Source organism: Triticum aestivum, chromosome 7B (assembly GCF_018294505.1).
Source record: "Triticum aestivum cultivar Chinese Spring chromosome 7B, IWGSC CS RefSeq v2.1, whole genome shotgun sequence".
NCBI lineage: Eukaryota > Viridiplantae > Streptophyta > Magnoliopsida > Poales > Poaceae > Triticum > Triticum aestivum.
Window position 1 is genome coordinate 89,497,426 of NC_057813.1, and position 18,506 is coordinate 89,515,931.

The window sequence follows — 18,506 nt, forward strand, 5'->3', positions numbered from 1 at the left end:
GAAATTCTGGACTCGGTTCCTAACTAAAAAGAACAAAATAGTGGACTGTCCGGACGCCGAAGCCCTGCCGGCTTTTAAGCATAATATCCGTGACGAGTGGCTTGCTCGACACCTCGGCCAGGAAAAACCCAAGTCCATGGCAGCTCTCACAACGCTAATGACCCGCTTTTGCGCGGGCGAGGACAGCTGGTTGGCTCGCAGCGGCACCACGCCACATTTTGGCACTTCGGATGTCCGCGACAATAATGGCAAGCCACGGCGCAACAGACATAAGCGACGGAACAACGGCGACAACACTAAAGACACGGCAGTAAAAGCCGGATTCAGCGGATCCAAGTCCGGTCAGCAAAAGAAGCCGTTCAAAAGAGAAAATCAGGGACCGTCCAGTCTGGACCGTATACTGGAGCGCTCGTGCCAAATTCATGGCACCCCGGACAAGCCAGCCAACCACTCCAATAGAGACTGCTGGGTATTCAAACAGACCGGCAAAATAAATGCCGAAAACAAGGACAAGGGGCTGCACAGCGACGATGACAAAGAGCCCCGGTGTCCGAACACGGGGGGACAGAAGAAATTCCCCCCCCCCAGATGAACACGGTCAACATGATCTACGCCACTCACATCCCCAAGCGGGAACGGAAGCGGGCACTACGGGACATCTACGCGATGGAGCTAGTCGCCCCCAAGTTCAACCCATGGTCAGCCTGTCCGATCACCTTTGATCGTAGGGATCATCCTACTAGCATCCGTCACGGCGGCTCAGCCGCATTGGTCATCGACGGATTCCACCTCACGCGAGTCCTTATAGACGGCGGCAGCAGCCTGAACCTGCTTTATCAAGACACAGTGCGCAAAATGGGCATTGACCCTTCAAGGATCAAGCCCACCAAAACCACCTTTAAAGGTGTAATCCCTGGAATGGAGGCCCATTGTACGGGCTCTATAACATTGGAAGTGGTCTTCGGATCTCCGGTAACTTCCGAAGCGAAGAATTAATCTTCGATATCGTCCCTTTCCTCAGTGGTTACCACGCACTGCTCGGACAAACCGTATTCGGTAGATTCAATGCGGTACCGCACTAAAATGCCAGGCCCGCGCGAGGTCATAACAGTCAACGGAAACATGGACCGCTCTCTCCATACAGAAGAGCATACTGCAGCGCTCGCGGCAGAAGTACAATGCGGCCTCCTTCGGCAAACCACCAATCCGGCGACAACAACATCAAGCACTGTCAAGCGAGTCCGGAGCACCCTGCAACAGGATAATCGGGCATGCCAAGAGCGCGATTAGCAGTCCGGCCTCCGCTCAAGCCCCACCAAAGCAGCATTCGTGCCACGCGTACACAATTACGCACTCAAAATACCATGGGCACAGGCGGAGGCGCATCAGTGACTCGGTCAACATTGCGGTATCACTGCAACATACCTTCATAATCTTTCCCTTTTACCTTTTAGGACATCGCTTTAGTGCAGCCTCCTCAGAAGAGCCGGATTGCCGGACTTATATAGAAGAGAAAACCAAGGAGGCAACAGGTGTTGCGCACAGAAGGAAATACCCAGTTGGAATCTATTTGCGATCGTTATACCTGTTTTATTTATCTGTACACAGCCTGCCCCTTGATAGGACATGTCAAATAGTCCTATTTATCTCCGCTTAATGCATCCATTGTACATATACACTTAAACGTATTATTCATCAATGGGAGATCATATATAGCGTCAGCTTACTATTCTTATTTGCGCATTTTTTATTCATAAATGTTTATTTGATATTTCATTCGTACACCTTGGTATGGTCAGTTTGCCAGGGGCTTCTTATGGCGCCCCATAATACGGCAAGACAAGTTCGAACACTTTCAACAGTGCGGCACCCCGAACTTATAGCACTATATGCATCAGCTCCGAATCATGTCTTGGGTCTACAGTTGGGTTAGCCCGGCTCCTTGTTTTGGTACCTTACGTTTCGTTATATCGGCTAAGGTAGCGCAGGGAGAACTACTGCGATTGTGTCCCGGTTCTTCCGGACGAGCACCTCAGTAGAGAAGGCCTAAAACTGACCGGCATGATGTGGCGAGAGCTCATCGCTGTTCGAGAGGTCTTAAAATCCTTAAAGATTTTCCGCTTTAGGTGATAAATCGGCTTTGTCCGATCTAGGCATGCATAGCGCCCCAATTCGGCCTTCCAGATTCTAGGGGCTTCGCCGAAATTTAAAATTGTAGACTTCTATGGCTAAGTGAAAGTTATAAAGCCGCATAGTCCGATTGCCTTGTTCGCTGCGCTGGACAACTCCTTAAGGGACCAAACATTTGGATAAATAGTGTCCGGGTTTTCCACGAACACCCCAGTACTAGTTACGTGGGGGCGGAAGCCGACGACTGGCCTACTTTCAGAATTTTATAAACAGCCGCATAGAAGGTAATATTTTAAATAACAAAAGCGCTACATAGTGCAAGTAACTTCGTCTTTAAATTACAAACATGACAGAAGTGAATTCATTCTAAAATGGTGTCTGAGGGAGTCCTGGACTAGGGGTGTCCGGATAGCCGGACTATCATCATCGGCCGGACTCCAAGACTATGAAGATACAAGATTGAAGACTTCGTCCCGTGTCCGGATGGGACTTTCCTTGGCGTGGAAGGCAAGCTTGGCGATACGGATATGTAGATCTCCTACCATTGTAACCGACTCTGTGTAACCCTAACCCTCTCCGGTGTCTATAGAAACCAGAGGGTTTTAGTCCGTAGGACGAACGACCATTACAACAATCATACCATAGGCTAGCTTCTAGGGTTTAGCCTCCTTGATCTCGTGGTAGATCCACTCTTGTACTACCCATATCATCAATATTAATCAAGCAGGAGTAGGGTTTTACCTCCATCGAGAGGGCCCGAACCTGGGTAAAAACATCGTGTCCCTTGTCTCCTGTTACCATCCGCCTAGACGCACAGTTCGGGACCCCCTACCCGAGATCCTCCGGTTTTAACACCGACATTGGTACTTTCATTGAGAGTTCCTCTGTGTCGTCACCAATAGGCTTGATGGCTTCTTCAATCAACAACAACGCAGTCCAGGGTGAGACTTTTCTCCCCGGACAGATCTTCGTATTCGGCGGCTTCGCACTGCGGGCCAATTCGCTTGGCCATCTGGAGTAGATCGAAAGTTACACCCCTGGCCATCAGGTCAGGTTTGGAAGTTTAAACTTCACGGCCGACACCCGCGGAGACTTGATCTTCGATGGATTTGAGCCACAGACGAGCGAGCCGCACTGTCACGATGGGCATGATTTAGCTCTGCCGCCGGACAGCGCCCTGGAGGCCGCACATGAGTCCGCTCCTACCCCTAGTTCGGAGCCGACCGCGCAGATCGAGGACAGGTGGTTGGACACCGCCTCGGGGGTTGCAATCTCTATGGCGATGGAGCCGAACACTGACCCTGTCCCTGGCAAAGCTCGTGACTCCGAGGTGCCGGACTCCTTGTCGGACTCTGAACCTCCTGCGCCCCTGCCAACCGAATCCGATTGGGCGCCGATCATGGAGTTCACCGCTGTGGACATCTTTCAGCACTCACCCTTTGGCGACATCTTGAATTCGCTAAAGCATCTCTCGTTATCAAGAGAGCCCTGGCCAGACTGCGGTCAGGACGGTTGGGATATGGATGACGAAGAAATTCAGAACCCACCCACCACCCACTTTATAGCCACTATCGACGATCTAACCGACATGCTAGACTACGACTCCGAAGACATCGACGGTATGGACGACGATGCCGGAGACGACCAAGAACCAGCGCCTACGGGGCACTGGAAGACCACCTCGTCATATGACATATACATGGTGGACATCCCAAAGGACAGGAACGGCGAAGAAGCAGCGGAGGCAGATTCCCCTAAGAAACAGCCCAAGCGCCGACATCAGCGGCGCCGCTCTAAATCCCGCCACTGCAAGAATGGAGATTCCGGCACCGGAGATAATAACACCCCAGAGAGTGCCGAAGACAACCCCCTCCAGCAAGATTCAGCGCAGGAGGACGCAGAAGCCAGCCCTCACGAGAGAGCGGCAGACGAAGAGGTCGAGGATGATAATTACATGCCTCCCTCCGGAGACGAGGCAAGCCTCAACGACGACGAATTCGTCGTGCCTGAGGATCCCGTCGAACAAGAGCGTTTTAAACGCAGGCTAATGGCCACGGCAAATAGCCTAAAGAAAAAGCAGCAACAGCTTCAAGCTGATCAAGATCTGCTAGCCGATAGATGGACTGAAGTCCTGGCGGCCGAAGAGTATGAACTCGAACGCCCCTCCAAAAGCTACCCAAAACGCAAGTTTCTCCCCTGATTAGAGGAGGAGGCATATAAACCTTCATCACCAGCACACAATACGGCAGACCGACCACCTCGTGGCCGCGACAGAGAGGCATCTAGGCCCTCCACCAGGACCGTACCCCGACATCGTTCGAAAAGTACGAAGCATCAATCTATGGATCACGTGGGCGCCCCACGATGCGACATGACTTTCGTCGTGCCGGATACAGCAACTCCGGCCGGGCCGAACACAGGAGACAAAGCTCTCTTGAGCTGCGTCGTGATATTGCCTAGTATAGAGGCGCCACACACCCACTATGCTTCACAGATGAAGTAATGGATCATAAGATCCCTGAAGGGTTTAAACCCGTGAACATTGAATCCTACGATGGCACAACAGACCCCGCGGTTTGGATCAAAGACTATCTCCTTCACATCCATATGGCCCGTGGTGATGATCTCCACGCCATCAAATATCTCCCACTCAAGCTTAAAGGACCAGCTCGGCATTGGCTTAACAGCTTGCCAGCAGAATCAATTGGGTGTTGGGAGGACCTGGAAGCCGCATTCCTTGACAACTTCCAGGGCACATATGTGCGACCACCAGACGCCGATGACCTAAGCCACATAATTCAGCAGCCAGACAGTTCTGGACACGGTTCCTCACAAAGAAAAATCAAATCATCGACTGTCCGGATGCTGAGGCCCTCGCAGCCTTCAAACACAACATCCGCGCGAGTGGCTGGCCCGGCACCTAGGACAGGAAAAGCCGAAATCCATGGCAGCCCTCACATCACTCATGACCCGCTTCTGTGCGGGGGAGGACAGCTGGCTAGCCCGCAGTAACAACCTCAGCAAAAATGCTGGCAGTCCGGATACTAAGGACCGCAATGGCAGGTCGCATCGAAACAAAAACAAACGTCGCGTTAACGGCGATAACACTGAGGATACGACAGTCAACGCCGGATTCAGAGGCTCTAAACCCGGTCAGCGGAAGAAGCCATTCAAAAGAACCACTCCGGGTCCGTCCAATTTGGACCGAATACTCGACCGCTCTTGCCAGATACATGGCACCCCTGAAAAGCCAGCTAACCACACCAACAGGGATTATTGGGTATTCAAGAAGGCAGGCAAGTTAATTGCCGAAAACAATGACAAGGGGCTGCACATCGATGACGAGGAGGAGACTCGGCCGCCGAACAGTAGAAGACAGAAGGGTTTTCCCCCACAAGTGCGGACGGTAAACATGATATACGCAACCCACATACCCAAGAGGGAGCGGAAGCATGCACTTAGGGATGTATATGCGATGGAGCTAGTCGCCCCGAAGTTCAATCCATGGTCCTCTTGCCCGATCACTTTCGATCGAATGGACCACCCCACCAGTATCCGCCATGGCGGATTCGCCGCATTGATTTTAGACCCAATCGTCGATGGATTTCACCTCACTAGAGTCCTGATGGACGGCGGCAGCAGCATGAACCTGCTTTATCAGGATACAGTGTGCAAGATGGGCATAGACCCCTCAAGGATTAAACCTACAAAGACGACCTTCAAAGGCGTCAAACCAGGTGTTGAGGCCAATTGTACAGGCTCAGTCACACTAGAAGTGGTCTTCGGATCCCCGGATAATTTCCGAAGCGAGGAGTTAATCTTCGACATAGTCCCGTTCTGCAGTGGCTATCATGCTCTGCTCGGGCGGACCGCGTTTGCAAAGTTCAACGCGGTGCCGCATTATGCATACCTTAAGCTCAAGATGCCAGGCCCTCGTGGAGTCATCACGGTCAATGGAAACACTGAATGCTCCCTCTGAACGGAGGAACACACAGCGGCTCTCGCGGCAGAAGTACAGAGCAGCCTCTTAAGGCAATTGTCGAGTCCGGCCGTTAAACGACCGGACATGGCCAAACGCGCCCGGAGTAAAATACATCAAGACCACCTGGCACGTTCCGAGCACGCGTAGCAATGCGGTCCCAACCCCAGCCCTTGCATGATTGTAAGACCAGCTCTTCGCGTACATCATTACGCTCTGGAGATACCATGGGCATAGGGGGAGGGGCACGACCACGACAAGCCCAGAGTGCGGCTCAACCACACCAGGGGATCCCAAGTGTGTTGCTCTTTTTATTTTCCTTTTTTTTCCTATTTATGCACAGGACTCTGTTCACCAGAGACCCTGTCCGGCGGTAAATCTGCCGAACTCACGATGCAACAACCAAGGAAGGACAAAGGCTACGACGAATACTCAGGTGGTCTCCATTATGAGCATTAAATTTGTTAAATACACCATTCCGCAGCCTACCCCTGGAGGGGGACATGTCTAATAGTCCAATCCCTTGCTTACCGCACTATTTGTATCATTTTGCACTCATGGCAGAATTCCTTGAATAAACAATGCATCACTTTTCGCTTGTAATTGCATTCTTTTCTTACATATATGTTCATTCATGACGTTTTGCATCCGTACACTTTGGTACAGCCGAATACACCAGGGGCTTATGTTCCCCGCATTATGGTGTGATAAGTCCGAACACTTTCACAAGTGCGGCACCCCAAACTTATAGCATTATATGCATCGGCTCTGAATCATGTCTTGGGTCAATAGTTGGGTTTGCCCGGCTCCCATGTTTTGGTACCTTCCGTTCCGTTCCGTCGGCTAAGGTAGCACTGGCAGAACCACTGCGATTGCGCCCCGGTTGCGCTGGGCGAGCGCCTCAGTGGAGAAAGCTAAAACTGACTGTCATGATAAGGCGAGAGCTGGTCGCTGTTCGAGAGGTCTTTTCGAGTCCCTAAAGACTTATGCCGCTTAGAGAGAGGAACCGGCTTTGTCCGGCCCAGGCGTGGATAGCGCCCCGAACTCGGTCTTCCGAACACTAGGGACTTTGCCGAAATTTAAAATTATAAAATTCTATGGCTAAGTGAGAGTGTTCAAGCATTATAAGTCCGGTTGCCTTGTTCGTTGTGTTGAGCGCCTCCCTAGATGGACCCAAAAATGGGAACAAGAGCGCTCAAGTTTATCCCGAACACCCCAGCACTCGTGGCATGGGGGCTGAAGCCGACGACTTGCCATCTCTCAGATTTGACAAACGGCCGCACAGAAGGTAATATTTTAAATTAATAAGCGTTGCTTAGCGCATATGAACAAAGTTTTCAGCGCACAGGATAACACATTGCGAGTCTACTCAAATATTACATCTTTGGGGCACTCATCCACAATCTTGCGGGCACCCTTTAGGACACTCTTATAATACATTTCGGGCGTGCGATACTCCTTGCCCGTCGGTGGCACGTCCATCAGAAGCTTCTCAGCATCCAGCCTGCCCCAGTGCAGCTTTGCGCGGGCAAGGGCCCGACGGGCACCTTCAATGCAGGCGGAGCGCTTGATGACTTCCACCCAAGGGCACGCATCCACCAGCCGCCGCACGAGGCTGAAGTAGCTCCCAGGCATGGCCTCTTCAGGCCACAGCCGGACTATGATGCCATTCATGGCCTGCTCGGCTACCTTGTGGAGCTCGACCAGCTGCTTCAGCTGGTCGCTAAGGGGCACCGGATGTCCGGCCTCAGCATACTGAGACCAGAAGACCTTCTCTGCTGAGCTCCTCTCCTCGGCCCGGTAGAATGCGGCAGCATCTGACATGCTGCGTGGAAGATCTGCAAACGCTCCTGGAGAGCTCCGAATTCGGGTAAGTAACAGGTAATTCACTTTCACATGCTTGCTTTGCATGAAAAAATCCTTACCCGCCGCTATTTTCTTCACCGCCTCAATCTCCTGGAGGGCCTTATGGGCCTCGGCCTTAGCGGCTTTGGCACTCTCAAGAGCCGAGGCAAGCTTGGACTCTCGAGTCTTCGAGTCGTGCTCCAAACTCTCATGCTTCTCCATGAGAGCCTGGAGCTCTTGCCGCACCTCCGCCACCCGCGCCTCCTGCTTCTCTCGCTCCGCTTGTTCCGCGGCCGCATTACGTTTGGCCGCGGACACGGCCTCCTTCAGGGTCGCTACCTCGTTCGTGGCCCCTGCAGTGCCCATGTTATCCTTGTTATTTATATTGCAACCAAAATCCTTTTCTATAAGGTACAAATTTAATACGGTGTTACTCACCTTCTTTGTCCTCGAGTTGCTTCTTGGCAAGGCCGAACTCGTTCTCGGTCCGCTCGAGGTCCTGCTTCAAATCACCAACCTCCGCAATCAATGCGACAGAGGTCAGCAGCGCAGCCTGCAACCCCATATTGACATAATTTTTAGAACTCCTGCGTATATCTTTTTAGATCCTCAGTCCGGCTTTTCTTTTCGAACACCGAACTAAGCATCAGGGGCTACTGTCTATGCAGTATTACATTGCATATTTTTAAAATTCTTACCTCAAAGCCTGTTAGAAGGCCGCTGCAGGCTTCGGTCAGCCCGCTCTTGGCGAGCTGAACCTTCTGAATCACCGCACTCATGATAGTGGGATGTTCTTCCTTGATGGAAGCGCCGTTGAGCGCCTCCAACAAGTTGTCCGGCGCCTCCGGTTGGACAGAGGCTGCCGGTGTCATGGTCTTGCCCTTCTTACGAAGGGGCCGCCTGCCGGGCTCCGGAACCACTGCGGGTTCCAGTGCAGAGTCTGGTGTGAAGTCCGGGAGGTTGCCCTGCGGCACCTCTGGAGCCTCCCCCTCCCGGCGGGTCCCCTCTTGGGATCCCACCTCGGCGTCCTCAGCGTCACGAGGGGTAGAGGCGGTCGGAATGGAATCCACATCCGACGGAGCCAAGGACCCGCTCGAGGAAGCGGGAAGATTGTCCTCGGCCGGACTACAGGTTGTATGCGGTATTAGAAGGACACTACGTGGCACAAAGATAAATTATAAATCATTCAGGAATCCGGATACTTACGATCTTGCCGGGGGCTTGGCCCTTGAGGGCCACTCCCCGTCGCCGTCGCCGGTGTTGGCGTAGCAGTCCGGAGGAAGGGTCCTTCCCTTCTTGGACCCTTCGGCCTCCCCCGTTGGGGAATCCTTCCTTTTCCTCTCTCCCCCCTCCTGGGGAGAGTTCTCTTTCTCCTCCTCGTCTTCGGGGGAGGAGTCCGCCTCGGAGCCATCGGACGATGAGTCCGATTCCACCTAGCGCCGAGAACTCCTTCGGGTTCCCGTGGCCTTCTTCTTGGCCTTCTTCTCCGGCACCACATAAAGTGCTGGGACTAGCAGCCCCATTAAACGGGTATCCGCTGGGTCTTCGGGGAGGGGAGCCGGACAGTTAACCTGTCCGGACATCCTCTGCCAGTCCTGTTAAAGGCATTGGGAATTTTAGATCCCACAATAGAGTCAAACTATGAAAGAAATAAATGTCCCATAAAGGATAACATATCTTACCACACCGGCCGGGCGTTTCGTGCTGAATCCGCGATCTTCAGTTGCGGATGCGGGGGCTTCTCCGCCCTTGAACAGCACCCTCCAGGCAGCTTCGTACGTTGTGTCGAAGAGCCCGCTAAGGGTCCGGTGCTGTGCCGGATCAAACTCCCACAGATTGAAGGCCCGTTGTTGGCAGGGGAGAATCCGGCGGACGAGCATGACCTGGATCACGTTGACAAGCTTGAGCTTCTTGTTCACCAGGGTCTGGAGACAGGACTGGAGTCCGGTCAGCTCCTCCGAACTGCCCCATAGCAAGCCCTTCTCTTTCCAGGAGGTGAGCTGCATGGGGGTACCAGATCTGAACTCGGGGGCCGCAGCCCATTTAGGGTCACGCGGCTCGGTGATATAGAACCACCCCGATTGCCACCCTTTGATGGTTTCCACGAAGGCGCCCTCGAGCCAGAGGACGTTGGGCATTTTACCCACCATGGCGCCTCCTCACTCCGCTTGGATGCCCTTCACTACCTTCGGCTTGACATTGAAGGTTTTTAGCCACAAGCCGAAGTGGGGCTGGATGCATAGGAAGGCCTCGCACACGACGATAAACGCCGAGATGTTGAGGATGAAGTTTGGTGCCAGATCGTGGAAGTCCAGGCCGTAGTAGTACATGAGCCCCGGACGAAGGGATTGTTGGAAATATGCCCTAGAGGCAATAATAAATTAGTTATTATTATATTTCCTTGTTCATGATAATCATTTATTATCCATGCTATAATTGTATTGATAGGAAACTCAGATACATGTGTGGGTACATAGACAACACCATGTCCCTAGTAAGCCTCTAGTTGACTAGCTCGTTGATCAACAGATGGTTACGGTTTCCTGACCATGGACATTAGATGTTGTTGATAACGGGATCACATCATTAGGAGAATGATGTGATGGACAAGACCCAATCCTAAGCCTAGCACAAAGATCGTAGTTCGTATGCTAAAGCTTTTCTAATGTAGGAATGCCGTAGGAATGCTTTGGGTGTGTAAGTGCATCTAGTGCCCCTTAGTGATTTTGGTGTATTGAAGACTTATAGGTTAAGTAACTGATGCGTTTGTGAGTGTACACAGGTCTATAAGTCTATGAGGAGTTTGATATTTACAGAGAAAGTCGACCCCTAAAAATGAAGTTCTTCAACTGAAGACTTTGATATTCTGAAGACTTTCTGAAGACTTTGAAAGTGAAGAAATTGGTGTGACCTTGAAGACTTGATATTCATTCGAGGAATATGAAGCGTGAAGACTGTTGTTTTCGTAGTTTCATTTTCTCTTTCTTGAGTCATAGGAAACACCGTACTGTTAAAGGGGGTCGAGGAAATACTAAGGAAAAATTTCCATGTGATGCTCAACTCAAAATCCTACACCTACCAATCCCTTCGAGTGAAGCCATTGGAAATCTCATACAGTTCAGTCAATTTCTTCAGTGACAGAGACGCAGTTCTTCTGGTCACTGAGGACTTTGCTCTGACTGAGGAGTTAGGAATTCGCCAGTGCGAATTGCCTACACAGTGAGGAACATGATAGCCCTGAGGAATTTGAGAGTCAAATTTCCGACCGTTGCTGTGCTGCGCGCCGGCTGTCCAAAATATCTTATCCACCTAACGGTCATATCATTGAAGGGCATTTATGTCTTATCATGTCGGGCTGCTCCCTAGGCTATAAATAGCCGCCCCCTACAACCACTAGTTGGTTGGCTGCTCCGAGAGAACTTGACACTTGTCATCTGAGAGCAACCCATCCTCCGAGGACTTTGAGCGAAAATCATCAAGTGAGGAAAATCCCAAAACCAAACCCCCACAAACCCAAAGTGATTGAGCATCACTGAAGAAATTGATCCTGCGTGGATCCGACGCTTGTTACCTTTGAAGACTGTGCTTCTTCCAGACGGTTAGGCGTCAAGGTCTAGAGCATCCAAGAGGAATTGTGGATCGCCGAGTGACCAAGTCTGTGAAGGTTTGGAAGTCACCTGAAGACTTACCACGAGTGATTGGACGAGGCCTGCGTGGTCTTAGTTCAAGGAGAATACGGTGAGGACTGGGTGTCCTGAGTTGCGGCTCAGAGACTGGGTGTCCGGGACTGTGTGTCCTCGAGTTTAAATACTCAGCCGCTCCAACCAGACGTACAACTGAGACAGCAGTTGGAACTGGTTTACCAAATCATTGTCTTCACCAACTAACTGGTTCTATTTCCTCAACTCTTTCATTTCCTCATTACTGTGTTGTATGTTGTTCATATCTGTGCTTGAAGACTTTGACTGAAGACTTTCACAAATTCCTCAGTTCAATTTCTTCAGTCTGTTGTCTTCATCTTGTTATCCTGTGTTTACGCTTTCTGTACTCTGTGCTAGTCTTCATTTCATCATGATGACTATGTTTGTATCCTGTTATGTTTACTTCTGAGTACTTATTCCGCTGCAAGTAGTTCTTCGCTAAGGAATTTCCTCACCAGCAAATTCCTCAGTGAAGAATTCATAAAAATCGCCTATTCACCCCCCCTCTAGTCGATATAACGCACTTTCAATTGGTATCAGAGCAAGGTACTCCCTTGTTCTGTGTGATTTTGGTTTAACCGCCTGGAGTTTTAGTTATGTCGACCGCAGGTATGATCAAGGTCTCGGCTGGGTGTCCTACCTTTGATGGAACGGACTACCCCTACTGGAAGAACAAGATGCGAATGCATCTTGAGGCAATTGATAACGATCTCTGGTATGTTGTGGAAAATGGTGTCCCCTCTGTCACTCCCTCACTGAACGCTACCGATGTGAAGAGATTCAAACAACTCGATTCTCAAGCGAAGAATATCATATGTGGCCATCTGAGCAAAGGACAGTATGGAAGAGTGAGTGCTTTGGAAACTGCTAAGCTTATCTGGGATAGGCTGTCCAAAGTAAATGAAGGAGTTTCAACTCAGCGTGACTCTCGAGTCGATGTTCTTCGGAATCTCTTCAACCGCTTCAAAAGACTCGACAATGAGAATGTCCAACAAACCTTTGATCGCCTCACTGACATCTCAAATGAGCTTCAAGCCCTCGGTGCCACTGACATCACTGATCATGAAGTTGTGAAGAAACTGTTGAGATCGCTTGATTCCTCATTTGATACTCTGGGACTGATGATACAAGAACGTGCTGACTACAAGTCGCTTGATCCTGCTGATATCCTCGAAAGGCTAAACACTCACGAGTTCCAGCTTGCTGAAAAGAGAGATCTCTATGGCTCAAACTATGGCAAACCACGTGCCCTGAAGGCCAAGGCTGTGTCTGACTCTGAATATGAGGATTCTGGTAGTAGCCTTGGTGATCCTGAAGAACTGAGCCAGGATCTAGCACTGCTTGTGAAGAAATTCCAGAAGTTCACAAGACGTGGTCGCTTTGGAAAATCCTCAAGAGGCAATGATTCCTCATCCAGTGACTATAAGAGAAGACTTTGCCACAAATGCAAGAAGCCTGGTCACTATATTCAAGATTGTCCTCAGTGGGAAAAGGAAATGAAGAAGAAGAAATACAAGGATTACAGTTCTGATGATGCGAAGAAGAAGAAGAAATCGTCAAAATCTTCGTCATCAAAATCCTCGAAGTCTTCATCTCACAAGAAGAGCAGCTCCAAGAAGGCTCGGGCATTCATTGGCAAGGAAATGGACTCTGAAGCTGAATCTGAGGAAAATGATGAAGAGGAGGCGTCTGAAGAATCTGAGTCTGGTGTGGCGAGTCTGGCCGTTGCTACTGCCTTCGTCAGCAAGTCCATCTTCAACACTGAAGAAACTGACTCCACCGACAAGCCTGATGAAGATAATGATGGCTACGCTCCCACCTATTGCTTCATGGCGAAAGGTGCTAAGGTACTCAAATACAACTCCTCTGACTCTAGTGAAAATGAATCTGATGAGGATCTGAAGCCCAGCTACTCTAAACTTGCTAAAATTGCTGTGAAACAACAACGGGCTCTTGAAAAGGTTCAAAACATGCTAGATAAAAGTGATGATATGTTGGGTGAAGAAATGGATCGCACTAAAGCCTTGACTGAAAATCTTCAGAGACTTCAGTCTAGGTTTGATAACCTTCAAGGTCATCATAACTCTCTCTTGTCTGATCATGAGAAACTTTCTTATGAATTTCTTCAAGAAAAGCAAGATCACGAGAAGCTTTCTCTTGAATCTCTTCAAAGAAAGGAAGATCTTGAAAAGCTAAGAGTGTGTTATGAAGATCTTCAGAAGGAGCGCGATTCATTACTTGCTCAACAAATCAGCGCTTCTCAGGAAGAATTTGTTCCTCCATGCTTAAAGTGCATTGAACGTGAATCTGCTAATTCTTCACCTGAATGTTCAAATGCTTCAAATGTTACAAATTCTTCATCTGCCTCTGCTATCACTAATTCCTCATCTGAGGACATTGCTAGTATCACTGACAATGCAGGGCTGAAGGAATTGTACATGACAGGCATGTACAAAAGCCTCAAAGGGCATCAGACACTTTGTGATGTGCTCAAAAAGCAGATCCTCAACAGAAACCCTAGGAAAGAGGGTATTGCCTTTGAGAGGAAACTCAATGCTGATGGAACATATTGGAAGCCTGAGCAGTACCCCAAAACCTCATGGGTTGCTGCAAAGGGACCTCCAGTTGATCCATCTAACTTATCTGGCTTTACATGTGAATCTCCTCATTCTTCTGATGAGTCATTTGACTCCAACTATAAACTGTTCAAAAATCAGAATGGTGAAGTATTTGCTAGATATGTTGGCACTAACTGCAGGAACGGTTCCCCTATGAAGAAAATCTGGGTTCCCAAAAGTTGTGTTGAAAGTCTTCAGGTGAATGTCCTCATGACACCACCTGTGAAGAACAGGAACCCCAGATCAAATTCTTCATATGGACCAAATTCTTCACATGGATCAAAGTCCTCATATGATTATCATCGTGCTAACAACTCTGTCTCGCAGGGTAGAGCTAAGGGCTATGAATATGTGCATTATTCTTCAAACCATTATGTTCATAAGTCCTCGAAGAATTACTCTGCTTATTCATATGCTTACCCTAACCCCTCTTATGTGAAACGAAATGGTTTGGCATCTTTGCCACCTTTCTCATATGGTGCTCGCAGAATGATGAACTCTTTGCCACCCCTCCAGATGTGGGTGGTGAAGAAAAAGAACTAATCTCTTCTGCAGGGTCAGGTCTCCAGACGTGCTCTAACGTCTGAAGAATTTGCTGGGGACCTGACAAAATGCCTGAAAGGACGCAGGCGAATCATGATGAAATGAACTTTCATTTCACACGTCCTCATACTGCTATATCTGTTTACTGCTTGATGAAATTCATCTGATGAACTTGATATCATATTCTTCACTGATGAAGCATATGAGATTGTAAGCTACACTAATTCATCTGCAGGATGATCAACCCAAAACCACTGAATGGGTCCTCGATAGTGGATGTACAAATCACATGACTGGTGACAAGAATCTATTGATGGATGCTCCCTTATCACCGTCACCTCTGAAGCATATCATCTTTGCTGACAAAGGCAAAAGTCAGGTATTGGGTCTTGGTAAGGTTGCTATCTCTAAGGATAAGCACATGGACAAAGTCATGCTTGTTGAGTCCTTAGGATACAATCTCATGTCAGTCTCAATGCTTTGTGATCTTGATATGGTTGTTGTCTTTGGCAAATATCGCTGTGTTGTGATTATGGAAGCTGACAATTCCAAAGTCTTCGAAGGCTTTAGGAGAGGAGATCTGTATATTGTTGATTTCTCTACAGGACCACAACCAGCCGTGTGTCTACTTGCAAAAGCTTCAGAAGGCTGGCTATGGCATCGACGACTTGGTCATGCAGGCATGAGGAATTTGAACACGCTTGCGAAGAAGAAGCATGTCATTGGCATTGAGAATGTCAAATTCCTCAAGGATCACTTATGCGGAGCATGTGAAGCCGGAAAAATGACCAAGGCCAAGCATCCAGCGAAGACTATCATGACCACTACCCGTCCATTCGAATTGCTTCACATGGACCTCTTCGGACCTAATCATTATTCAGCAGTCACTAATGATGCATCTCTATATGGTTTTGTCATTGTTGATGATTATTCTCGATATACATGGGTACACATTGTTACTTACAAACATGAAGTGCAGGAAGTCTTCAAACGATTTTCCTCGAGGGCTTCAACCAACTTTGGTGTGAAGATCAAGCATATCAGAAGTGACAATGGAACTGAGTTCAAGAATTCCGGTCTTGATGCTATCTTGATGAACTTGGTATTACTCATGAGTTATCTGCTCCCTATACTCCTCAGCAGAATGGCGTCGTGGAGCGCAAGAACAGAACTCTTGTTGAGATGGCTCGCACTATGCTTGATGAATACAAAACGCCTCAGCGTTTTTGGATTGATGCAATTGATACTGCTTGCCACATCATCAACAGAGTATATCTTCACAAATTCTTCAAGAAGACTGCCTATGAACTCCTCACTGACAAGAAACCCAATGTGAGTTATTTCAAAGTCTTCGGTGCTAAATGTTGGATTAGAGATCCTCACCACAACTCTAAATTTGCACCGAAAGCACATGAAGGTTTTATGCTTGGTTACGGAAAGGACTCGCACACCTACAGAGTCTTCAACATTGTTCTTCACAAGATTGTTGACACTGTAGATGTGCGGTTCGATGAAACTAATGGCTCGCAAAGAGAGCACCTACCTTCTGTGTTAGATGAACCAGCACCTGAAGATGCTATCAAGCTCAAGGCAACTGAGGATGTCATTCCGACTGAAGAATCTGCTGAAGAATTCATTCCTGTTCATGAAGAACGTCGAGCTGATGCACCTGAAGAACATGATGAGGAAAATGGTGCTGAAGAAAATGCTGATCAAAATCCTCAGCGACAACCAACTCATCCACGCGTTGCAAAAGAAGTGCAAGTGGAGAAGATCATCGATGACATTAGCGCACCAGGTCCTCTCACACGCTCAAAAGCATCACATTTATCTAACTTTTGTGGGCACTATGCTTTTGTCTCTATCACAGAGCCCACTAAGGTAGATGAAGCATTTCTGGAGCCGGAGTGGATTCAGGCTATGCAAGAAGAATTACATCAGTTCGAGCTGAACAATGTCTGGGAATTGGTCAATCGCCCAGATCCTCGCAAGCATAATATCATTGGCACAAAGTGGATCTACCGCAACAAGCAAGATGAAAATGGCCTTGTGGTGAGGAATAAGGCACGACTAGTAGCTCAAGGCTACACACAGGTTGAAGGAATTGATTTCGATGAAACTTTTGCACCTGTTGCTAGACTTGAGGCTATTCGCATATTACTTGCTTACGCTAACCATCATGATATCATCTTATATCAAATGGATGTGAAAAGTGCATTCCTCAATGGTAAGCTTGAGGAAGAAGTATATGTTGCTCAACCCCCAGGTTTTGAAGATCCCAAGAATCCTGACAAAGTCTTCAGACTCAATAAGGCCCTCTATGGCCTCAAGCAAGCCCCTCGGGCGTGGTATGATACATTGAAGGAATTCTTCGTGAAGAATGGCTTCACACCCGGTTCACTCGACCCTACTCTTTTTACTAAATCATATGATGGTGAACTGTTTGTGTGCCAAATATATGTTGATGATATTATCTTTGGCTGTACTAACCAACGTTATAGTGATGAATTTGCCTATATGATGAGTGAAGAATATCAAATGTCTATGATGGGAGAGTTGAAATTCTTCTTAGGTCTTCAAATTCGTCAGCAGCGCAATGGCATATTCATATCTCAGGAGAAATACCTCAAAGATGTACTGAGGAAATTCGGCATGCAAGATTGCAAAGGCGTCAAAATTCCTATGCCCACAAATGGCCATCTATGCACTGATGAAAATGGTATTGACTTCGATCACAAGGTATACCGCTCCATGATTGGTTCTTTATTGTACTTATGTGCATCTAGGCCAGATATAATGCTTAGTGTTTGCATGTGTGCCCGATTTCAAGCTGCACCGAAGGAATCACACCATAAGGCTGTGAAGCATATTCTTCGATATCTAGCTCACACACCAACACTAGGATTATGGTACCCCAAGGGCTCTGCTTTTGATCTCATTGGATATTCTGACTCTGACTATGCTGGTGATCGTGTGGACCGCAAGTCAACATCTGGCACTTGTCATTTCCTCGGACGATCTTTGGTCTGTTGGTCCTCGAAGAAACAGAACTGCGTATCACTGTCTACTGCTGAAGCTGAATACATTGCTGCTGGCTCATGCTGTGCTCAACTGCTTTGGATGAAGCAAACCCTCAAGGACTATGGCGTCAACGTGAAGAATGTGCCTCTCCTCTGCGACAATGAGAGTGCCATCAAGATTGCTCACAACCCAGTTCAGCACTCGAAGACTAAGCACATCCAGATTCGTCATCATTTTCTTCGTGATCATGTGTTGAAGGGCGACATCTCCATCGAGCATGTGAAGACTGAAGAACAGCTAGCTGATATCTTCACTAAGCCCTTGGATGAGAAGAGATTTAGCAAGTTGCGGTGTGAGCTAAATATCTTAGAATCTTCGAATGTTCTTTGAAAAGGACACACATCCTAACCCTTATGCAGAATTGATGACTTAGATGTGCAACACATGAAGAAACGTTTTTTTCAATCAATGAAGAATAACACTCTAAGTGTGAAGAAATTAATGAAGAATTTGATTCTCAGAACCCTACGACAATTGTACGCGGTGTCTGAAATCATCATTCTTATACGGTGGGTCATGCCACCACAAAAGTTGAAAATCTTCAATTTGAGTTTTTCCTCATTTTTGAAATTCTTCAGTTTTTCAAATTCTTCAACTTTGCAAAATCTT